Source organism: Schistocerca gregaria, unplaced genomic scaffold (assembly GCF_023897955.1).
Source record: "Schistocerca gregaria isolate iqSchGreg1 unplaced genomic scaffold, iqSchGreg1.2 ptg001525l, whole genome shotgun sequence".
Lineage (NCBI taxonomy): Eukaryota > Metazoa > Arthropoda > Insecta > Orthoptera > Acrididae > Schistocerca > Schistocerca gregaria.
The window spans coordinates 1-23,422 of NW_026062809.1; the positions used below are offsets into that span (position 1 = coordinate 1).

Here is a 23,422-nt window from a genome sequence, read left to right on the forward strand (position 1 = left end):
ACACTAGATCGCGTGTTGACGTTTCCGTGGTCGTTGTGTTGTGGCTCTGGGCTCGAAGCGACAGGCGAAAATGAGTCAACAGTGACACGTAAGTGTTTCAATGAATGGCAGGGCCTTAATAAAGATAGATGAAACGGCGGTTGGGGTAGTGGAGTCCTGAAGCGGCCGTATTGCGCGGGCAATAAGCTCACCAAGTTAGAGTGTTATTATGCTAATAACGAGGGGGCTGTGGGTTCGATCCCACCAAGGGCTATTCCATTTTGTTTCCCTAAAAGGCAAATCCCAAGTGATCTGTACAAGGACTAAGGCGTCCGCCCGTCTGGCGACGTTCTCGCCAACTTGTATGCCACGCCAAAGACACGGGTCCATGCCCGATCACCGAAATTCGACAGCGTTGGGCGTGGTTAGTACTCAGGTGGGTGACCACCTAGGAAGTCCGCGAGCTATTGGTTTCTTCGGTTTTTCCTTTTTCCTTAGTTTTTGAGTCTGCTGCGCGGAAATCCTGCGGTCCAGCACGCTGACACCTCTCTTGCTTCTCGGTACGCACAGGGGCGAACCTGCGGCCACTGTCAAATGAAAGAGTCCGTTGTGTGTTTGTCGATTTGGCGTCTCCCAGTCGTTTCTAGCGCCAGTCCTCTACATATACGGCCATTTGCAAGCGTCAGCTTTCGCGTCAGCCGAGCAAAGTCGAGACAAGTCGACACATGAGGACACACGATGCTGTGAATCGTAATCCGCACTAGCCTTCGCGGAGCGAGACGAGGGGTGGAGGAAAACCATTCGTACCACAACTGTTCGGAAATTCGAAGATCAAGTAGCGTTGAACACACTCTCCTGAGTAAAGGAGACAACTTCCGTGTGGTGTCCGGGTTTCGAACCCGGATCAGCTACTTGGGAAGCAACCACGCTGACCGACACACCACCACTGCCTTCCGCTACAAGCTGTTTGCGCCGTGATGTGTCGCCTTCCCTCCTGGCGCCAGAGGACGAAGGCTATCTCGCTGTAGGCGCTCAACGCCGAGTGGAAGGCGAGCACATCTGAACCCGTTTTCCTGGTGCTGCTAGGGCGATATACTGTGACTAGGCGCAGAACTGACTTCCACTGAAGAAATCTGCCCTTTAATGCACATCAGGGCCAACACGAAATTTCTAATATGCAGTACTCACTGACGATCCAAAGACGTTTCAGTACGTATGCGTCGGTACCGCCGGGGCAGTGCCTAAGTATTGTAAAGTGAAGGTCGACAGTTCCATCCTCACACGAAGTATTTCATTGGCTTCCCACGAGTACGTAATGCACAGCGTGGCTGTTGCTAGGAAACGGCCTTAGATGCCGTTTGCTAATATCTGCTTTCTTTTGCGTCAATGTGGAAATTATCCTATTACTAAATACAGTTGTGCTAGTTACAGTTCAAACTGGATACGACGGAAGAGCGCGGGATGCGTTTCCTACGCCACATCTGACATTGCGCCTTAAATATTGTAAGACTGACATAATTCCGTCCTACCGAAAAAGAAACAGATTTCGCAGTCAGGTTCTTGAGATAATGCTAGAGACGGAAGTCACTGGGGCTGTTGTCTCACACGTCAGATTGGCCGAGCGGTCTAAGGCGCCAGATTTAAGCTCTGCTTCCCGAAAGGGAGCGTGGGTTCGAACCCCACATCTGACAATGCATTTTAATCATTCAGAAACTAACCTACTCCATTCATGTTGTAGAACAAGTAAATTACGCAGAAACACGCCATGGAGGTTTTGCTAGGGAAGACAGTGACAGCAGTGCTGGCGTCTCACGTCCCATAGGCTGAGCAGTCGAAAAGAAATAGCGGAACATACTTTTCCTGTGTCGAGTTTTACCTCTTCTCACGGACGTTTCCGTGGTCGTTGTGTTGTGGCTCTGGGCTCGAAGCGACAGGCGAAAATGAGTCAACAGTGACACGTAAGTGTTTCAATGAATGGCAGGGCCTTAATAAAGATAGATGAAACGGCGGTTGGGGTAGTGGAGTCCTGAAGCGGCCGTATTGCGCGGGCAATAAGCTCACCAAGTTAGAGTGTTATTATGCTAATAACGAGGGGGCTGTGGGTTCGATCCCACCAAGGGCTATTCCATTTTGTTTCCCTAAAAGGCAAATCCCAAGTGATCTGTACAAGGACTAAGGCGTCCGCCCGTCTGGCGACGTTCTCGCCAACTTGTATGCCACGCCAAAGACACGGGTCCATGCCCGATCACCGAAATTCGACAGCGTTGGGCGTGGTTAGTACTCAGGTGGGTGACCACCTAGGAAGTCCGCGAGCTATTGGTTTCTTCGGTTTTTCCTTTTTCCTTAGTTTTTGAGTCTGCTGCGCGGAAATCCTGCGGTCCAGCACGCTGACACCTCTCTTGCTTCTCGGTACGCACAGGGGCGAACCTGCGGCCACTGTCAAATGAAAGAGTCCGTTGTGTGTTTGTCGATTTGGCGTCTCCCAGTCGTTTCTAGCGCCAGTCCTCTACATATACGGCCATTTGCAAGCGTCAGCTTTCGCGTCAGCCGAGCAAAGTCGAGACAAGTCGACACATGAGGACACACGATGCTGTGAATCGTAATCCGCACTAGCCTTCGCGGAGCGAGACGAGGGGTGGAGGAAAACCATTCGTACCACAACTGTTCGGAAATTCGAAGATCAAGTAGCGTTGAACACACTCTCCTGAGTAAAGGAGACAACTTCCGTGTGGTGTCCGGGTTTCGAACCCGGATCAGCTACTTGGGAAGCAACCACGCTGACCGACACACCACCACTGCCTTCCGCTACAAGCTGTTTGCGCCGTGATGTGTCGCCTTCCCTCCTGGCGCCAGAGGACGAAGGCTATCTCGCTGTAGGCGCTCAACGCCGAGTGGAAGGCGAGCACATCTGAACCCGTTTTCCTGGTGCTGCTAGGGCGATATACTGTGACTAGGCGCAGAACTGACTTCCACTGAAGAAATCTGCCCTTTAATGCACATCAGGGCCAACACGAAATTTCTAATATGCAGTACTCACTGACGATCCAAAGACGTTTCAGTACGTATGCGTCGGTACCGCCGGGGCAGTGCCTAAGTATTGTAAAGTGAAGGTCGACAGTTCCATCCTCACACGAAGTATTTCATTGGCTTCCCACGAGTACGTAATGCACAGCGTGGCTGTTGCTAGGAAACGGCCTTAGATGCCGTTTGCTAATATCTGCTTTCTTTTGCGTCAATGTGGAAATTATCCTATTACTAAATACAGTTGTGCTAGTTACAGTTCAAACTGGATACGACGGAAGAGCGCGGGATGCGTTTCCTACGCCACATCTGACATTGCGCCTTAAATATTGTAAGACTGACATAATTCCGTCCTACCGAAAAAAGAAACAGATTTCGCAGTCAGGTTCTTGAGATAATGCTAGAGACGGAAGTCACTGGGGCTGTTGTCTCACACGTCAGATTGGCCGAGCGGTCTAAGGCGCCAGATTTAAGCTCTGGTTCCCGAAAGGGAGCGTGGGTTCGAACCCCACATCTGACAATGCATTTTAATCATTCAGAAACTAACCTACTCCATTCATGTTGTAGAACAAGTAAATTACGCAGAAACACGCCATGGAGGTTTTGCTAGGGAAGACAGTGACAGCAGTGCTGGCGTCTCACGTCCCATAGGCTGAGCAGTCGAAAAGAAATAGCGGAACATACTTTTCCTGTGTCGAGTTTTACCTCTTCTCACGGACGTTTCCGTGGTCGTTGTGTTGTGGCTCTGGGCTCGAAGCGACAGGCGAAAATGAGTCAACAGTGACACGTAAGTGTTTCAATGAATGGCAGGGCCTTAATAAAGATAGATGAAACGGCGGTTGGGGTAGTGGAGTCCTGAAGCGGCCGTATTGCGCGGGCAATAAGCTCACCAAGTTAGAGTGTTATTATGCTAATAACGAGGGGGCTGTGGGTTCGATCCCACCAAGGGCTATTCCATTTTGTTTCCCTAAAAGGCAAATCCCAAGTGATCTGTACAAGGACTAAGGCGTCCGCCCGTCTGGCGACGTTCTCGCCAACTTGTATGCCACGCCAAAGACACGGGTCCATGCCCGATCACCGAAATTCGACAGCGTTGGGCGTGGTTAGTACTCAGGTGGGTGACCACCTAGGAAGTCCGCGAGCTATTGGTTTCTTCGGTTTTTCCTTTTTCCTTAGTTTTTGAGTCTGCTGCGCGGAAATCCTGCGGTCCAGCACGCTGACACCTCTCTTGCTTCTCGGTACGCACAGGGGCGAACCTGCGGCCACTGTCAAATGAAAGAGTCCGTTGTGTGTTTGTCGATTTGGCGTCTCCCAGTCGTTTCTAGCGCCAGTCCTCTACATATACGGCCATTTGCAAGCGTCAGCTTTCGCGTCAGCCGAGCAAAGTCGAGACAAGTCGACACATGAGGACACACGATGCTGTGAATCGTAATCCGCACTAGCCTTCGCGGAGCGAGACGAGGGGTGGAGGAAAACCATTCGTACCACAACTGTTCGGAAATTCGAAGATCAAGTAGCGTTGAACACACTCTCCTGAGTAAAGGAGACAACTTCCGTGTGGTGTCCGGGTTTCGAACCCGGATCAGCTACTTGGGAAGCAACCACCCTGACCGACACACCACCACTGCCTTCCGCTACAAGCTGTTTGCGCCGTGATGTGTCGCCTTCCCTCCTGGCGCCAGAGGACGAAGGCTATCTCGCTGTAGGCGCTCAACGCCGAGTGGAAGGCGAGCACATCTGAACCCGTTTTCCTGGTGCTGCTAGGGCGATATACTGTGACTAGGCGCAGAACTGACTTCCACTGAAGAAATCTGCCCTTTAATGCACATCAGGGCCAACACGAAATTTCTAATATGCAGTACTCACTGACGATCCAAAGACGTTTCAGTACGTATGCGTCGGTACCGCCGGGGCAGTGCCTAAGTATTGTAAAGTGAAGGTCGACAGTTCCATCCTCACACGAAGTATTTCATTGGCTTCCCACGAGTACGTAATGCACAGCGTGGCTGTTGCTAGGAAACGGCCTTAGATGCCGTTTGCTAATATCTGCTTTCTTTTGCGTCAATGTGGAAATTATCCTATTACTAAATACAGTTGTGCTAGTTACAGTTCAAACTGGATACGACGGAAGAGCGCGGGATGCGTTTCCTACGCCACATCTGACATTGCGCCTTAAATATTGTAAGACTGACATAATTCCGTCCTACCGAAAAAAGAAACAGATTTCGCAGTCAGGTTCTTGAGATAATGCTAGAGACGGAAGTCACTGGGGCTGTTGTCTCACACGTCAGATTGGCCGAGCGGTCTAAGGCGCCAGATTTAAGCTCTGCTTCCCGAAAGGGAGCGTGGGTTCGAACCCCACATCTGACAATGCATTTTAATCATTCAGAAACTAACCTACTCCATTCATGTTGTAGAACAAGTAAATTACGCAGAAACACGCCATGGAGGTTTTGCTAGGGAAGACAGTGACAGCAGTGCTGGCGTCTCACGTCCCATAGGCTGAGCAGTCGAAAAGAAATAGCGGAACATACTTTTCCTGTGTCGAGTTTTACCTCTTCTCACGGACGTTTCCGTGGTCGTTGTGTTGTGGCTCTGGGCTCGAAGCGACAGGCGAAAATGAGTCAACAGTGACACGTAAGTGTTTCAATGAATGGCAGGGCCTTAATAAAGATAGATGAAACGGCGGTTGGGGTAGTGGAGTCCTGAAGCGGCCGTATTGCGCGGGCAATAAGCTCACCAAGTTAGAGTGTTATTATGCTAATAACGAGGGGGCTGTGGGTTCGATCCCACCAAGGGCTATTCCATTTTGTTTCCCTAAAAGGCAAATCCCAAGTGATCTGTACAAGGACTAAGGCGTCCGCCCGTCTGGCGACGTTCTCGCCAACTTGTATGCCACGCCAAAGACACGGGTCCATGCCCGATCACCGAAATTCGACAGCGTTGGGCGTGGTTAGTACTCAGGTGGGTGACCACCTAGGAAGTCCGCGAGCTATTGGTTTCTTCGGTTTTTCCTTTTTCCTTAGTTTTTGAGTCTGCTGCGCGGAAATCCTGCGGTCCAGCACGCTGACACCTCTCTTGCTTCTCGGTACGCACAGGGGCGAACCTGCGGCCACTGTCAAATGAAAGAGTCCGTTGTGTGTTTGTCGATTTGGCGTCTCCCAGTCGTTTCTAGCGCCAGTCCTCTACATATACGGCCATTTGCAAGCGTCAGCTTTCGCGTCAGCCGAGCAAAGTCGAGACAAGTCGACACATGAGGACACACGATGCTGTGAATCGTAATCCGCACTAGCCTTCGCGGAGCGAGACGAGGGGTGGAGGAAAACCATTCGTACCACAACTGTTCGGAAATTCGAAGATCAAGTAGCGTTGAACACACTCTCCTGAGTAAAGGAGACAACTTCCGTGTGGTGTCCGGGTTTCGAACCCGGATCAGCTACTTGGGAAGCAACCACGCTGACCGACACACCACCACTGCCTTCCGCTACAAGCTGTTTGCGCCGTGATGTGTCGCCTTCCCTCCTGGCGCCAGAGGACGAAGGCTATCTCGCTGTAGGCGCTCAACGCCGAGTGGAAGGCGAGCACATCTGAACCCGTTTTCCTGGTGCTGCTAGGGCGATATACTGTGACTAGGCGCAGAACTGACTTCCACTGAAGAAATCTGCCCTTTAATGCACATCAGGGCCAACACGAAATTTCTAATATGCAGTACTCACTGACGATCCAAAGACGTTTCAGTACGTATGCGTCGGTACCGCCGGGGCAGTGCCTAAGTATTGTAAAGTGAAGGTCGACAGTTCCATCCTCACACGAAGTATTTCATTGGCTTCCCACGAGTACGTAATGCACAGCGTGGCTGTTGCTAGGAAACGGCCTTAGATGCCGTTTGCTAATATCTGCTTTCTTTTGCGTCAATGTGGAAATTATCCTATTACTAAATACAGTTGTGCTAGTTACAGTTCAAACTGGATACGACGGAAGAGCGCGGGATGCGTTTCCTACGCCACATCTGACATTGCGCCTTAAATATTGTAAGACTGACATAATTCCGTCCTACCGAAAAAAGAAACAGATTTCGCAGTCAGGTTCTTGAGATAATGCTAGAGACGGAAGTCACTGGGGCTGTTGTCTCACACGTCAGATTGGCCGAGCGGTCTAAGGCGCCAGATTTAAGCTCTGGTTCCCGAAAGGGAGCGTGGGTTCGAACCCCACATCTGACAATGCATTTTAATCATTCAGAAACTAACCTACTCCATTCATGTTGTAGAACAAGTAAATTACGCAGAAACACGCCATGGAGGTTTTGCTAGGGAAGACAGTGACAGCAGTGCTGGCGTCTCACGTCCCATAGGCTGAGCAGTCGAAAAGAAATAGCGGAACATACTTTTCCTGTGTCGAGTTTTACCTCTTCTCACGGACGTTTCCGTGGTCGTTGTGTTGTGGCTCTGGGCTCGAAGCGACAGGCGAAAATGAGTCAACAGTGACACGTAAGTGTTTCAATGAATGGCAGGGCCTTAATAAAGATAGATGAAACGGCGGTTGGGGTAGTGGAGTCCTGAAGCGGCCGTATTGCGCGGGCAATAAGCTCACCAAGTTAGAGTGTTATTATGCTAATAACGAGGGGGCTGTGGGTTCGATCCCACCAAGGGCTATTCCATTTTGTTTCCCTAAAAGGCAAATCCCAAGTGATCTGTACAAGGACTAAGGCGTCCGCCCGTCTGGCGACGTTCTCGCCAACTTGTATGCCACGCCAAAGACACGGGTCCATGCCCGATCACCGAAATTCGACAGCGTTGGGCGTGGTTAGTACTCAGGTGGGTGACCACCTAGGAAGTCCGCGAGCTATTGGTTTCTTCGGTTTTTCCTTTTTCCTTAGTTTTTGAGTCTGCTGCGCGGAAATCCTGCGGTCCAGCACGCTGACACCTCTCTTGCTTCTCGGTACGCACAGGGGCGAACCTGCGGCCACTGTCAAATGAAAGAGTCCGTTGTGTGTTTGTCGATTTGGCGTCTCCCAGTCGTTTCTAGCGCCAGTCCTCTACATATACGGCCATTTGCAAGCGTCAGCTTTCGCGTCAGCCGAGCAAAGTCGAGACAAGTCGACACATGAGGACACACGATGCTGTGAATCGTAATCCGCACTAGCCTTCGCGGAGCGAGACGAGGGGTGGAGGAAAACCATTCGTACCACAACTGTTCGGAAATTCGAAGATCAAGTAGCGTTGAACACACTCTCCTGAGTAAAGGAGACAACTTCCGTGTGGTGTCCGGGTTTCGAACCCGGATCAGCTACTTGGGAAGCAACCACGCTGACCGACACACCACCACTGCCTTCCGCTACAAGCTGTTTGCGCCGTGATGTGTCGCCTTCCCTCCTGGCGCCAGAGGACGAAGGCTATCTCGCTGTAGGCGCTCAACGCCGAGTGGAAGGCGAGCACATCTGAACCCGTTTTCCTGGTGCTGCTAGGGCGATATACTGTGACTAGGCGCAGAACTGACTTCCACTGAAGAAATCTGCCCTTTAATGCACATCAGGGCCAACACGAAATTTCTAATATGCAGTACTCACTGACGATCCAAAGACGTTTCAGTACGTATGCGTCGGTACCGCCGGGGCAGTGCCTAAGTATTGTAAAGTGAAGGTCGACAGTTCCATCCTCACACGAAGTATTTCATTGGCTTCCCACGAGTACGTAATGCACAGCGTGGCTGTTGCTAGGAAACGGCCTTAGATGCCGTTTGCTAATATCTGCTTTCTTTTGCGTCAATGTGGAAATTATCCTATTACTAAATACAGTTGTGCTAGTTACAGTTCAAACTGGATACGACGGAAGAGCGCGGGATGCGTTTCCTACGCCACATCTGACATTGCGCCTTAAATATTGTAAGACTGACATAATTCCGTCCTACCGAAAAAAGAAACAGATTTCGCAGTCAGGTTCTTGAGATAATGCTAGAGACGGAAGTCACTGGGGCTGTTGTCTCACACGTCAGATTGGCCGAGCGGTCTAAGGCGCCAGATTTAAGCTCTGGTTCCCGAAAGGGAGCGTGGGTTCGAACCCCACATCTGACAATGCATTTTAATCATTCAGAAACTAACCTACTCCATTCATGTTGTAGAACAAGTAAATTACGCAGAAACACGCCATGGAGGTTTTGCTAGGGAAGACAGTGACAGCAGTGCTGGCGTCTCACGTCCCATAGGCTGAGCAGTCGAAAAGAAATAGCGGAACATACTTTTCCTGTGTCGAGTTTTACCTCTTCTCACGGACGTTTCCGTGGTCGTTGTGTTGTGGCTCTGGGCTCGAAGCGACAGGCGAAAATGAGTCAACAGTGACACGTAAGTGTTTCAATGAATGGCAGGGCCTTAATAAAGATAGATGAAACGGCGGTTGGGGTAGTGGAGTCCTGAAGCGGCCGTATTGCGCGGGCAATAAGCTCACCAAGTTAGAGTGTTATTATGCTAATAACGAGGGGGCTGTGGGTTCGATCCCACCAAGGGCTATTCCATTTTGTTTCCCTAAAAGGCAAATCCCAAGTGATCTGTACAAGGACTAAGGCGTCCGCCCGTCTGGCGACGTTCTCGCCAACTTGTATGCCACGCCAAAGACACGGGTCCATGCCCGATCACCGAAATTCGACAGCGTTGGGCGTGGTTAGTACTCAGGTGGGTGACCACCTAGGAAGTCCGCGAGCTATTGGTTTCTTCGGTTTTTCCTTTTTCCTTAGTTTTTGAGTCTGCTGCGCGGAAATCCTGCGGTCCAGCACGCTGACACCTCTCTTGCTTCTCGGTACGCACAGGGGCGAACCTGCGGCCACTGTCAAATGAAAGAGTCCGTTGTGTGTTTGTCGATTTGGCGTCTCCCAGTCGTTTCTAGCGCCAGTCCTCTACATATACGGCCATTTGCAAGCGTCAGCTTTCGCGTCAGCCGAGCAAAGTCGAGACAAGTCGACACATGAGGACACACGATGCTGTGAATCGTAATCCGCACTAGCCTTCGCGGAGCGAGACGAGGGGTGGAGGAAAACCATTCGTACCACAACTGTTCGGAAATTCGAAGATCAAGTAGCGTTGAACACACTCTCCTGAGTAAAGGAGACAACTTCCGTGTGGTGTCCGGGTTTCGAACCCGGATCAGCTACTTGGGAAGCAACCACCCTGACCGACACACCACCACTGCCTTCCGCTACAAGCTGTTTGCGCCGTGATGTGTCGCCTTCCCTCCTGGCGCCAGAGGACGAAGGCTATCTCGCTGTAGGCGCTCAACGCCGAGTGGAAGGCGAGCACATCTGAACCCGTTTTCCTGGTGCTGCTAGGGCGATATACTGTGACTAGGCGCAGAACTGACTTCCACTGAAGAAATCTGCCCTTTAATGCACATCAGGGCCAACACGAAATTTCTAATATGCAGTACTCACTGACGATCCAAAGACGTTTCAGTACGTATGCGTCGGTACCGCCGGGGCAGTGCCTAAGTATTGTAAAGTGAAGGTCGACAGTTCCATCCTCACACGAAGTATTTCATTGGCTTCCCACGAGTACGTAATGCACAGCGTGGCTGTTGCTAGGAAACGGCCTTAGATGCCGTTTGCTAATATCTGCTTTCTTTTGCGTCAATGTGGAAATTATCCTATTACTAAATACAGTTGTGCTAGTTACAGTTCAAACTGGATACGACGGAAGAGCGCGGGATGCGTTTCCTACGCCACATCTGACATTGCGCCTTAAATATTGTAAGACTGACATAATTCCGTCCTACCGAAAAAAGAAACAGATTTCGCAGTCAGGTTCTTGAGATAATGCTAGAGACGGAAGTCACTGGGGCTGTTGTCTCACACGTCAGATTGGCCGAGCGGTCTAAGGCGCCAGATTTAAGCTCTGCTTCCCGAAAGGGAGCGTGGGTTCGAACCCCACATCTGACAATGCATTTTAATCATTCAGAAACTAACCTACTCCATTCATGTTGTAGAACAAGTAAATTACGCAGAAACACGCCATGGAGGTTTTGCTAGGGAAGACAGTGACAGCAGTGCTGGCGTCTCACGTCCCATAGGCTGAGCAGTCGAAAAGAAATAGCGGAACATACTTTTCCTGTGTCGAGTTTTACCTCTTCTCACGGACGTTTCCGTGGTCGTTGTGTTGTGGCTCTGGGCTCGAAGCGACAGGCGAAAATGAGTCAACAGTGACACGTAAGTGTTTCAATGAATGGCAGGGCCTTAATAAAGATAGATGAAACGGCGGTTGGGGTAGTGGAGTCCTGAAGCGGCCGTATTGCGCGGGCAATAAGCTCACCAAGTTAGAGTGTTATTATGCTAATAACGAGGGGGCTGTGGGTTCGATCCCACCAAGGGCTATTCCATTTTGTTTCCCTAAAAGGCAAATCCCAAGTGATCTGTACAAGGACTAAGGCGTCCGCCCGTCTGGCGACGTTCTCGCCAACTTGTATGCCACGCCAAAGACACGGGTCCATGCCCGATCACCGAAATTCGACAGCGTTGGGCGTGGTTAGTACTCAGGTGGGTGACCACCTAGGAAGTCCGCGAGCTATTGGTTTCTTCGGTTTTTCCTTTTTCCTTAGTTTTTGAGTCTGCTGCGCGGAAATCCTGCGGTCCAGCACGCTGACACCTCTCTTGCTTCTCGGTACGCACAGGGGCGAACCTGCGGCCACTGTCAAATGAAAGAGTCCGTTGTGTGTTTGTCGATTTGGCGTCTCCCAATCGTTTCTAGCGCCAGTCCTCTACATATACGGCCATTTGCAAGCGTCAGCTTTCGCGTCAGCCGAGCAAAGTCGAGACAAGTCGACACATGAGGACACACGATGCTGTGAATCGTAATCCGCACTAGCCTTCGCGGAGCGAGACGAGGGGTGGAGGAAAACCATTCGTACCACAACTGTTCGGAAATTCGAAGATCAAGTAGCGTTGAACACACTCTCCTGAGTAAAGGAGACAACTTCCGTGTGGTGTCCGGGTTTCGAACCCGGATCAGCTACTTGGGAAGCAACCACGCTGACCGACACACCACCACTGCCTTCCGCTACAAGCTGTTTGCGCCGTGATGTGTCGCCTTCCCTCCTGGCGCCAGAGGACGAAGGCTATCTCGCTGTAGGCGCTCAACGCCGAGTGGAAGGCGAGCACATCTGAACCCGTTTTCCTGGTGCTGCTAGGGCGATATACTGTGACTAGGCGCAGAACTGACTTCCACTGAAGAAATCTGCCCTTTAATGCACATCAGGGCCAACACGAAATTTCTAATATGCAGTACTCACTGACGATCCAAAGACGTTTCAGTACGTATGCGTCGGTACCGCCGGGGCAGTGCCTAAGTATTGTAAAGTGAAGGTCGACAGTTCCATCCTCACACGAAGTATTTCATTGGCTTCCCACGAGTACGTAATGCACAGCGTGGCTGTTGCTAGGAAACGGCCTTAGATGCCGTTTGCTAATATCTGCTTTCTTTTGCGTCAATGTGGAAATTATCCTATTACTAAATACAGTTGTGCTAGTTACAGTTCAAACTGGATACGACGGAAGAGCGCGGGATGCGTTTCCTACGCCACATCTGACATTGCGCCTTAAATATTGTAAGACTGACATAATTCCGTCCTACCGAAAAAAGAAACAGATTTCGCAGTCAGGTTCTTGAGATAATGCTAGAGACGGAAGTCACTGGGGCTGTTGTCTCACACGTCAGATTGGCCGAGCGGTCTAAGGCGCCAGATTTAAGCTCTGCTTCCCGAAAGGGAGCGTGGGTTCGAACCCCACATCTGACAATGCATTTTAATCATTCAGAAACTAACCTACTCCATTCATGTTGTAGAACAAGTAAATTACGCAGAAACACGCCATGGAGGTTTTGCTAGGGAAGACAGTGACAGCAGTGCTGGCGTCTCACGTCCCATAGGCTGAGCAGTCGAAAAGAAATAGCGGAACATACTTTTCCTGTGTCGAGTTTTACCTCTTCTCACGGACGTTTCCGTGGTCGTTGTGTTGTGGCTCTGGGCTCGAAGCGACAGGCGAAAATGAGTCAACAGTGACACGTAAGTGTTTCAATGAATGGCAGGGCCTTAATAAAGATAGATGAAACGGCGGTTGGGGTAGTGGAGTCCTGAAGCGGCCGTATTGCGCGGGCAATAAGCTCACCAAGTTAGAGTGTTATTATGCTAATAACGAGGGGGCTGTGGGTTCGATCCCACCAAGGGCTATTCCATTTTGTTTCCCTAAAAGGCAAATCCCAAGTGATCTGTACAAGGACTAAGGCGTCCGCCCGTCTGGCGACGTTCTCGCCAACTTGTATGCCACGCCAAAGACACGGGTCCATGCCCGATCACCGAAATTCGACAGCGTTGGGCGTGGTTAGTACTCAGGTGGGTGACCACCTAGGAAGTCCGCGAGCTATTGGTTTCTTCGGTTTTTTCTTTTTCCTTAGTTTTTGAGTCTGCTGCGCGGAAATCCTGCGGTCCAGCACGCTGACACCTCTCTTGCTTCTCGGTACGCACAGGGGCGAACCTGCGGCCACTGTCAAATGAAAGAGTCCGTTGTGTGTTTGTCGATTTGGCGTCTCCCAGTCGTTTCTAGCGCCAGTCCTCTACATATACGGCCATTTGCAAGCGTCAGCTTTCGCGTCAGCCGAGCAAAGTCGAGACAAGTCGACACATGAGGACACACGATGCTGTGAATCGTAATCCGCACTAGCCTTCGCGGAGCGAGACGAGGGGTGGAGGAAAACCATTCGTACCACAACTGTTCGGAAATTCGAAGATCAAGTAGCGTTGAACACACTCTCCTGAGTATAGGAGACAACTTCCGTGTGGTGTCCGGGTTTCGAACCCGGATCAGCTACTTGGGAAGCAACCACGCTGACCGACACACCACCACTGCCTTCCGCTACAAGCTGTTTGCGCCGTGATGTGTCGCCTTCCCTCCTGGCGCCAGAGGACGAAGGCTATCTCGCTGTAGGCGCTCAACGCCGAGTGGAAGGCGAGCACATCTGAACCCGTTTTCCTGGTGCTGCTAGGGCGATATACTGTGACTAGGCGCAGAACTGACTTCCACTGAAGAAATCTGCCCTTTAATGCACATCAGGGCCAACACGAAATTTCTAATATGCAGTACTCACTGACGATCCAAAGACGTTTCAGTACGTATGCGTCGGTACCGCCGGGGCAGTGCCTAAGTATTGTAAAGTGAAGGTCGACAGTTCCATCCTCACACGAAGTATTTCATTGGCTTCCCACGAGTACGTAATGCACAGCGTGGCTGTTGCTAGGAAACGGCCTTAGATGCCGTTTGCTAATATCTGCTTTCTTTTGCGTCAATGTGGAAATTATCCTATTACTAAATACAGTTGTGCTAGTTACAGTTCAAACTGGATACGACGGAAGAGCGCGGGATGCGTTTCCTACGCCACATCTGACATTGCGCCTTAAATATTGTAAGACTGACATAATTCCGTCCTACCGAAAAAAGAAACAGATTTCGCAGTCAGGTTCTTGAGATAATGCTAGAGACGGAAGTCACTGGGGCTGTTGTCTCACACGTCAGATTGGCCGAGCGGTCTAAGGCGCCAGATTTAAGCTCTGGTTCCCGAAAGGGAGCGTGGGTTCGAACCCCACATCTGACAATGCATTTTAATCATTCAGAAACTAACCTACTCCATTCATGTTGTAGAACAAGTAAATTACGCAGAAACACGCCATGGAGGTTTTGCTAGGGAAGACAGTGACAGCAGTGCTGGCGTCTCACGTCCCATAGGCTGAGCAGTCGAAAAGAAATAGCGGAACATACTTTTCCTGTGTCGAGTTTTACCTCTTCTCACGGACGTTTCCGTGGTCGTTGTGTTGTGGCTCTGGGCTCGAAGCGACAGGCGAAAATGAGTCAACAGTGACACGTAAGTGTTTCAATGAATGGCAGGGCCTTAATAAAGATAGATGAAACGGCGGTTGGGGTAGTGGAGTCCTGAAGCGGCCGTATTGCGCGGGCAATAAGCTCACCAAGTTAGAGTGTTATTATGCTAATAACGAGGGGGCTGTGGGTTCGATCCCACCAAGGGCTATTCCATTTTGTTTCCCTAAAAGGCAAATCCCAAGTGATCTGTACAAGGACTAAGGCGTCCGCCCGTCTGGCGACGTTCTCGCCAACTTGTATGCCACGCCAAAGACACGGGTCCATGCCCGATCACCGAAATTCGACAGCGTTGGGCGTGGTTAGTACTCAGGTGGGTGACCACCTAGGAAGTCCGCGAGCTATTGGTTTCTTCGGTTTTTCCTTTTTCCTTAGTTTTTGAGTCTGCTGCGCGGAAATCCTGCGGTCCAGCACGCTGACACCTCTCTTGCTTCTCGGTACGCACAGGGGCGAACCTGCGGCCACTGTCAAATGAAAGAGTCCGTTGTGTGTTTGTCGATTTGGCGTCTCCCAGTCGTTTCTAGCGCCAGTCCTCTACATATACGGCCATTTGCAAGCGTCAGCTTTCGCGTCAGCCGAGCAAAGTCGAGACAAGTCGACACATGAGGACACACGATGCTGTGAATCGTAATCCGCACTAGCCTTCGCGGAGCGAGACGAGGGGTGGAGGAAAACCATTCGTACCACAACTGTTCGGAAATTCGAAGATCAAGTAGCGTTGAACACACTCTCCTGAGTAAAGGAGACAACTTCCGTGTGGTGTCCGGGTTTCGAACCCGGATCAGCTACTTGGGAAGCAACCACCCTGACCGACACACCACCACTGCCTTCCGCTACAAGCTGTTTGCGCCGTGATGTGTCGCCTTCCCTCCTGGCGCCAGAGGACGAAGGCTATCTCGCTGTAGGCGCTCAACGCCGAGTGGAAGGCGAGCACATCTGAACCCGTTTTCCTGGTGCTGCTAGGGCGATATACTGTGACTAGGCGCAGAACTGACTTCCACTGAAGAAATCTGCCCTTTAATGCACATCAGGGCCAACACGAAATTTCTAATATGCAGTACTCACTGACGATCCAAAGACGTTTCAGTACGTATGCGTCGGTACCGCCGGGGCAGTGCCTAAGTATTGTAAAGTGAAGGTCGACAGTTCCATCCTCACACGAAGTATTTCATTGGCTTCCCACGAGTACGTAATGCACAGCGTGGCTGTTGCTAGGAAACGGCCTTAGATGCCGTTTGCTAATATCTGCTTTCTTTTGCGTCAATGTGGAAATTATCCTATTACTAAATACAGTTGTGCTAGTTACAGTTCAAACTGGATACGACGGAAGAGCGCGGGATGCGTTTCCTACGCCACATCTGACATTGCGCCTTAAATATTGTAAGACTGACATAATTCCGTCCTACCGAAAAAAGAAACAGATTTCGCAGTCAGGTTCTTGAGATAATGCTAGAGACGGAAGTCACTGGGGCTGTTGTCTCACACGTCAGATTGGCCGAGCGGTCTAAGGCGCCAGATTTAAGCTCTGCTTCCCGAAAGGGAGCGTGGGTTCGAACCCCACATCTGACAATGCATTTTAATCATTCAGAAACTAACCTACTCCATTCATGTTGTAGAACAAGTAAATTACGCAGAAACACGCCATGGAGGTTTTGCTAGGGAAGACAGTGACAGCAGTGCTGGCGTCTCACGTCCCATAGGCTGAGCAGTCGAAAAGAAATAGCGGAACATACTTTTCCTGTGTCGAGTTTTACCTCTTCTCACGGACGTTTCCGTGGTCGTTGTGTTGTGGCTCTGGGCTCGAAGCGACAGGCGAAAATGAGTCAACAGTGACACGTAAGTGTTTCAATGAATGGCAGGGCCTTAATAAAGATAGATGAAACGGCGGTTGGGGTAGTGGAGTCCTGAAGCGGCCGTATTGCGCGGGCAATAAGCTCACCAAGTTAGAGTGTTATTATGCTAATAACGAGGGGGCTGTGGGTTCGATCCCACCAAGGGCTATTCCATTTTGTTTCCCTAAAAGGCAAATCCCAAGTGATCTGTACAAGGACTAAGGCGTCCGCCCGTCTGGCGACGTTCTCGCCAACTTGTATGCCACGCCAAAGACACGGGTCCATGCCCGATCACCGAAATTCGACAGCGTTGGGCGTGGTTAGTACTCAGGTGGGTGACCACCTAGGAAGTCCGCGAGCTATTGGTTTCTTCAGTTTTGCCTTTTTCCTTAGTTTTTGAGTCTGCTGCGCGGAAATCCTGCGGTCCAGCACGCTGACACCTCTCTTGCTTCTCGGTACGCACAGGGGCGAACCTGCGGCCACTGTCAAATGAAAGAGTCCGTTGTGTGTTTGTCGATTTGGCGTCTCCCAGTCGTTTCTAGCGCCAGTCCTCTACATATACGGCCATTTGCAAGCGTCAGCTTTCGCGTCAGCCGAGCAAAGTTGAGACAAGTCGACACATGAGGACACACGATGCTGTGAATCGTAATCCGCACTAGCCTTCGCGGAGCGAGACGAGGGGTGGAGGAAAACCATTCGTACCACAACTGTTCGGAAATTCGAAGATCAAGTAGCGTTGAACACACTCTCCTGAGTAAAGGAGACAACTTCTGTGTGGTGTCCGGGTTTCGAACCCGGATCAGCTACTTGGGAAGCAACCACGCTGACCGACACACCACCACTGCCTTCCGCTACAAGCTGTTTGCGCCGTGATGTGTCGCCTTCCCTCCTGGCGCCAGAGGACGAAGGCTATCTCGCTGTAGGCGCTCAACGCCGAGTGGAAGGCGAGCACATCTGAACCCGTTTTCCTGGTGCTGCTAGGGCGATATACTGTGACTAGGCGCAGAACTGACTTCCACTGAAGAAATCTGCCCTTTAATGCACATCAGGGCCAACACGAAATTTCTAATATGCAGTACTCACTGACGATCCAAAGACGTTTCAGTACGTATGCGTCGGTACCGCCGGGGCAGTGCCTAAGTATTGTAAAGTGAAGGTCGACAGTTCCATCCTCACACGAAGTATTTCATTGGCTTCCCACGAGTACGTAATGCACAGCGTGGCTGTTGCTAGGAAACGGCCTTAGATGCCGTTTGCTAATATCTGCTTTCTTTTGCGTCAATGTGGAAATTATCCTATTACTAAATACAGTTGTGCTAGTTACAGTTCAAACTGGATACGACGGAAGAGCGCGGGATGCGTTTCCTACGCCACATCTGACATTGCGCCTTAAATATTGTAAGACTGACATAATTCCGTCCTACCGAAAAAAGAAACAGATTTCGCAGTCAGGTTCTTGAGATAATGCTAGAGACGGAAGTCACTGGGGCTGTTGTCTCACACGTCAGATTGGCCGAGCGGTCTAAGGCGCCAGATTTAAGCTCTGCTTCCCGAAAGGGAGCGTGGGTTCGAACCCCACATCTGACAATGCATTTTAATCATTCAGAAACTAACCTACTCCATTCATGTTGTAGAACAAGTAAATTACGCAGAAACACGCCATGGAGGTTTTGCTAGGGAAGACAGTGACAGCAGTGCTGGCGTCTCACGTCCCATAGGCTGAGCAGTCGAAAAGAAATAGCGGAACATACTTTTCCTGTGTCGAGTTTTACCTCTTCTCACGGACGTTTCCGTGGTCGTTGTGTTGTGGCTCTGGGCTCGAAGCGACAGGCGAAAATGAGTCAACAGTGACACGTAAGTGTTTCAATGAATGGCAGGGCCTTAATAAAGATAGATGAAACGGCGGTTGGGGTAGTGGAGTCCTGAAGCGGCCGTATTGCGCGGGCAATAAGCTCACCAAGTTAGAGTGTTATTATGCTAATAACGAGGGGGCTGTGGGTTCGATCCCACCAAGGGCTATTCCATTTTGTTTCCCTAAAAGGCAAATCCCAAGTGATCTGTACAAGGACTAAGGCGTCCGCCCGTCTGGCGACGTTCTCGCCAACTTGTATGCCACGCCAAAGACACGGGTCCATGCCCGATCACCGAAATTCGACAGCGTTGGGCGTGGTTAGTACTCAGGTGGGTGACCACCTAGGAAGTCCGCGAGCTATTGGTTTCTTCGGTTTTTCCTTTTTCCTTAGTTTTTGAGTCTGCTGCGCGGAAATCCTGCGGTCCAGCACGCTGACACCTCTCTTGCTTCTCGGTACGCACAGGGGCGAACCTGCGGCCACTGTCAAATGAAAGAGTCCGTTGTGTGTTTGTCGATTTGGCGTCTCCCAGTCGTTTCTAGCGCCAGTCCTCTACATATACGGCCATTTGCAAGCGTCAGCTTTCGCGTCAGCCGAGCAAAGTCGAGACAAGTCGACACATGAGGACACACGATGCTGTGAATCGTAATCCGCACTAGCCTTCGCGGAGCGAGACGAGGGGTGGAGGAAAACCATTCGTACCACAACTGTTCGGAAATTCGAAGATCAAGTAGCGTTGAACACACTCTCCTGAGTAAAGGAGACAACTTCCGTGTGGTGTCCGGGTTTCGAACCCGGATCAGCTACTTGGGAAGCAACCACCCTGACCGACACACCACCACTGCCTTCCGCTACAAGCTGTTTGCGCCGTGATGTGTCGCCTTCCCTCCTGGCGCCAGAGGACGAAGGCTATCTCGCTGTAGGCGCTCAACGCCGAGTGGAAGGCGAGCACATCTGAACCCGTTTTCCTGGTGCTGCTAGGGCGATATACTGTGACTAGGCGCAGAACTGACTTCCACTGAAGAAATCTGCCCTTTAATGCACATCAGGGCCAACACGAAATTTCTAATATGCAGTACTCACTGACGATCCAAAGACGTTTCAGTACGTATGCGTCGGTACCGCCGGGGCAGTGCCTAAGTATTGTAAAGTGAAGGTCGACAGTTCCATCCTCACACGAAGTATTTCATTGGCTTCCCACGAGTACGTAATGCACAGCGTGGCTGTTGCTAGGAAACGGCCTTAGATGCCGTTTGCTAATATCTGCTTTCTTTTGCGTCAATGTGGAAATTATCCTATTACTAAATACAGTTGTGCTAGTTACAGTTCAAACTGGATACGACGGAAGAGCGCGGGATGCGTTTCCTACGCCACATCTGACATTGCGCCTTAAATATTGTAAGACTGACATAATTCCGTCCTACCGAAAAAAGAAACAGATTTCGCAGTCAGGTTCTTGAGATAATGCTAGAGACGGAAGTCACTGGGGCTGTTGTCTCACACGTCAGATTGGCCGAGCGGTCTAAGGCGCCAGATTTAAGCTCTGCTTCCCGAAAGGGAGCGTGGGTTCGAACCCCACATCTGACAATGCATTTTAATCATTCAGAAACTAACCTACTCCATTCATGTTGTAGAACAAGTAAATTACGCAGAAACACGCCATGGAGGTTTTGCTAGGGAAGACAGTGACAGCAGTGCTGGCGTCTCACGTCCCATAGGCTGAGCAGTCGAAAAGAAATAGCGGAACATACTTTTCCTGTGTCGAGTTTTACCTCTTCTCACGGACGTTTCCGTGGTCGTTGTGTTGTGGCTCTGGGCTCGAAGCGACAGGCGAAAATGAGTCAACAGTGACACGTAAGTGTTTCAATGAATGGCAGGGCCTTAATAAAGATAGATGAAACGGCGGTTGGGGTAGTGGAGTCCTGAAGCGGCCGTATTGCGCGGGCAATAAGCTCACCAAGTTAGAGTGTTATTATGCTAATAACGAGGGGGCTGTGGGTTCGATCCCACCAAGGGCTATTCCATTTTGTTTCCCTAAAAGGCAAATCCCAAGTGATCTGTACAAGGACTAAGGCGTCCGCCCGTCTGGCGACGTTCTCGCCAACTTGTATGCCACGCCAAAGACACGGGTCCATGCCCGATCACCGAAATTCGACAGCGTTGGGCGTGGTTAGTACTCAGGTGGGTGACCACCTAGGAAGTCCGCGAGCTATTGGTTTCTTCAGTTTTGCCTTTTTCCTTAGTTTTTGAGTCTGCTGCGCGGAAATCCTGCGGTCCAGCACGCTGACACCTCTCTTGCTTCTCGGTACGCACAGGGGCGAACCTGCGGCCACTGTCAAATGAAAGAGTCCGTTGTGTGTTTGTCGATTTGGCGTCTCCCAGTCGTTTCTAGCGCCAGTCCTCTACATATACGGCCATTTGCAAGCGTCAGCTTTCGCGTCAGCCGAGCAAAGTCGAGACAAGTCGACACATGAGGACACACGATGCTGTGAATCGTAATCCGCACTAGCCTTCGCGGAGCGAGACGAGGGGTGGAGGAAAACCATTCGTACCACAACTGTTCGGAAATTCGAAGATCAAGTAGCGTTGAACACACTCTCCTGAGTAAAGGAGACAACTTCTGTGTGGTGTCCGGGTTTCGAACCCGGATCAGCTACTTGGGAAGCAACCACGCTGACCGACACACCACCACTGCCTTCCGCTACAAGCTGTTTGCGCCGTGATGTGTCGCCTTCCCTCCTGGCGCCAGAGGACGAAGGCTATCTCGCTGTAGGCGCTCAACGCCGAGTGGAAGGCGAGCACATCTGAACCCGTTTTCCTGGTGCTGCTAGGGCGATATACTGTGACTAGGCGCAGAACTGACTTCCACTGAAGAAATCTGCCCTTTAATGCACATCAGGGCCAACACGAAATTTCTAATATGCAGTACTCACTGACGATCCAAAGACGTTTCAGTACGTATGCGTCGGTACCGCCGGGGCAGTGCCTAAGTATTGTAAAGTGAAGGTCGACAGTTCCATCCTCACACGAAGTATTTCATTGGCTTCCCACGAGTACGTAATGCACAGCGTGGCTGTTGCTAGGAAACGGCCTTAGATGCCGTTTGCTAATATCTGCTTTCTTTTGCGTCAATGTGGAAATTATCCTATTACTAAATACAGTTGTGCTAGTTACAGTTCAAACTGGATACGACGGAAGAGCGCGGGATGCGTTTCCTACGCCACATCTGACATTGCGCCTTAAATATTGTAAGACTGACATAATTCCGTCCTACCGAAAAAAGAAACAGATTTCGCAGTCAGGTTCTTGAGATAATGCTAGAGACGGAAGTCACTGGGGCTGTTGTCTCACACGTCAGATTGGCCGAGCGGTCTAAGGCGCCAGATTTAAGCTCTGCTTCCCGAAAGGGAGCGTGGGTTCGAACCCCACATCTGACAATGCATTTTAATCATTCAGAAACTAACCTACTCCATTCATGTTGTAGAACAAGTAAATTACGCAGAAACACGCCATGGAGGTTTTGCTAGGGAAGACAGTGACAGCAGTGCTGGCGTCTCACGTCCCATAGGCTGAGCAGTCGAAAAGAAATAGCGGAACATACTTTTCCTGTGTCGAGTTTTACCTCTTCTCACGGACGTTTCCGTGGTCGTTGTGTTGTGGCTCTGGGCTCGAAGCGACAGGCGAAAATGAGTCAACAGTGACACGTAAGTGTTTCAATGAATGGCAGGGCCTTAATAAAGATAGATGAAACGGCGGTTGGGGTAGTGGAGTCCTGAAGCGGCCGTATTGCGCGGGCAATAAGCTCACCAAGTTAGAGTGTTATTATGCTAATAACGAGGGGGCTGTGGGTTCGATCCCACCAAGGGCTATTCCATTTTGTTTCCCTAAAAGGCAAATCCCAAGTGATCTGTACAAGGACTAAGGCGTCCGCCCGTCTGGCGACGTTCTCGCCAACTTGTATGCCACGCCAAAGACACGGGTCCATGCCCGATCACCGAAATTCGACAGCGTTGGGCGTGGTTAGTACTCAGGTGGGTGACCACCTAGGAAGTCCGCGAGCTATTGGTTTCTTCGGTTTTTCCTTTTTCCTTAGTTTTTGAGTCTGCTGCGCGGAAATCCTGCGGTCCAGCACGCTGACACCTCTCTTGCTTCTCGGTACGCACAGGGGCGAACCTGCGGCCACTGTCAAATGAAAGAGTCCGTTGTGTGTTTGTCGATTTGGCGTCTCCCAGTCGTTTCTAGCGCCAGTCCTCTACATATACGGCCATTTGCAAGCGTCAGCTTTCGCGTCAGCCGAGCAAAGTCGAGACAAGTCGACACATGAGGACACACGATGCTGTGAATCGTAATCCGCACTAGCCTTCGCGGAGCGAGACGAGGGGTGGAGGAAAACCATTCGTACCACAACTGTTCGGAAATTCGAAGATCAAGTAGCGTTGAACACACTCTCCTGAGTAAAGGAGACAACTTCCGTGTGGTGTCCGGGTTTCGAACCCGGATCAGCTACTTGGGAAGCAACCACGCTGACCGACACACCACCACTGCCTTCCGCTACAAGCTGTTTGCGCCGTGATGTGTCGCCTTCCCTCCTGGCGCCAGAGGACGAAGGCTATCTCGCTGTAGGCGCTCAACGCCGAGTGGAAGGCGAGCACATCTGAACCCGTTTTCCTGGTGCTGCTAGGGCGATATACTGTGACTAGGCGCAGAACTGACTTCCACTGAAGAAATCTGCCCTTTAATGCACATCAGGGCCAACACGAAATTTCTAATATGCAGTACTCACTGACGATCCAAAGACGTTTCAGTACGTATGCGTCGGTACCGCCGGGGCAGTGCCTA

The 23,422-nt window shown here is 50.8% G+C and overlaps 12 non-coding genes across 12 annotated transcripts; all 12 read left to right on the plus strand.

The window, feature by feature from the left end:
* The first annotated feature begins 1,586 nt into the window (after positions 1–1,586).
* Positions 1,587–1,670, plus strand: Trnal-uaa (transfer RNA leucine (anticodon UAA)). Its single transcript has one exon. It is a non-coding gene; the product is annotated as a tRNA-Leu (tRNA).
* A 1,766-nt stretch (positions 1,671–3,436) lies between these two features.
* Positions 3,437–3,520, plus strand: Trnal-uaa (transfer RNA leucine (anticodon UAA)). Its single transcript has one exon. It is a non-coding gene; the product is annotated as a tRNA-Leu (tRNA).
* A 1,766-nt stretch (positions 3,521–5,286) lies between these two features.
* Positions 5,287–5,370, plus strand: Trnal-uaa (transfer RNA leucine (anticodon UAA)). The gene has a single exon. It is a non-coding gene; the product is annotated as a tRNA-Leu (tRNA).
* Positions 5,371–7,136: 1,766 nt separating this feature from the next.
* On the plus strand, positions 7,137–7,220 carry Trnal-uaa (transfer RNA leucine (anticodon UAA)). The gene has a single exon. It is a non-coding gene; the product is annotated as a tRNA-Leu (tRNA).
* A 1,766-nt stretch (positions 7,221–8,986) lies between these two features.
* Trnal-uaa (transfer RNA leucine (anticodon UAA)) lies at positions 8,987–9,070 on the plus strand. The gene has a single exon. It is a non-coding gene; the product is annotated as a tRNA-Leu (tRNA).
* A 1,766-nt stretch (positions 9,071–10,836) lies between these two features.
* Positions 10,837–10,920, plus strand: Trnal-uaa (transfer RNA leucine (anticodon UAA)). The gene has a single exon. It is a non-coding gene; the product is annotated as a tRNA-Leu (tRNA).
* Positions 10,921–12,686: 1,766 nt separating this feature from the next.
* On the plus strand, positions 12,687–12,770 carry Trnal-uaa (transfer RNA leucine (anticodon UAA)). Its single transcript has one exon. It is a non-coding gene; the product is annotated as a tRNA-Leu (tRNA).
* Positions 12,771–14,536: 1,766 nt separating this feature from the next.
* Trnal-uaa (transfer RNA leucine (anticodon UAA)) lies at positions 14,537–14,620 on the plus strand. The gene has a single exon. It is a non-coding gene; the product is annotated as a tRNA-Leu (tRNA).
* Positions 14,621–16,386: 1,766 nt separating this feature from the next.
* On the plus strand, positions 16,387–16,470 carry Trnal-uaa (transfer RNA leucine (anticodon UAA)). The gene has a single exon. It is a non-coding gene; the product is annotated as a tRNA-Leu (tRNA).
* Positions 16,471–18,236: 1,766 nt separating this feature from the next.
* Trnal-uaa (transfer RNA leucine (anticodon UAA)) lies at positions 18,237–18,320 on the plus strand. The gene has a single exon. It is a non-coding gene; the product is annotated as a tRNA-Leu (tRNA).
* Positions 18,321–20,086: 1,766 nt separating this feature from the next.
* Trnal-uaa (transfer RNA leucine (anticodon UAA)) lies at positions 20,087–20,170 on the plus strand. The gene has a single exon. It is a non-coding gene; the product is annotated as a tRNA-Leu (tRNA).
* A 1,766-nt stretch (positions 20,171–21,936) lies between these two features.
* Positions 21,937–22,020, plus strand: Trnal-uaa (transfer RNA leucine (anticodon UAA)). Its single transcript has one exon. It is a non-coding gene; the product is annotated as a tRNA-Leu (tRNA).
* Positions 22,021–23,422: the final 1,402 nt, after the last annotated feature.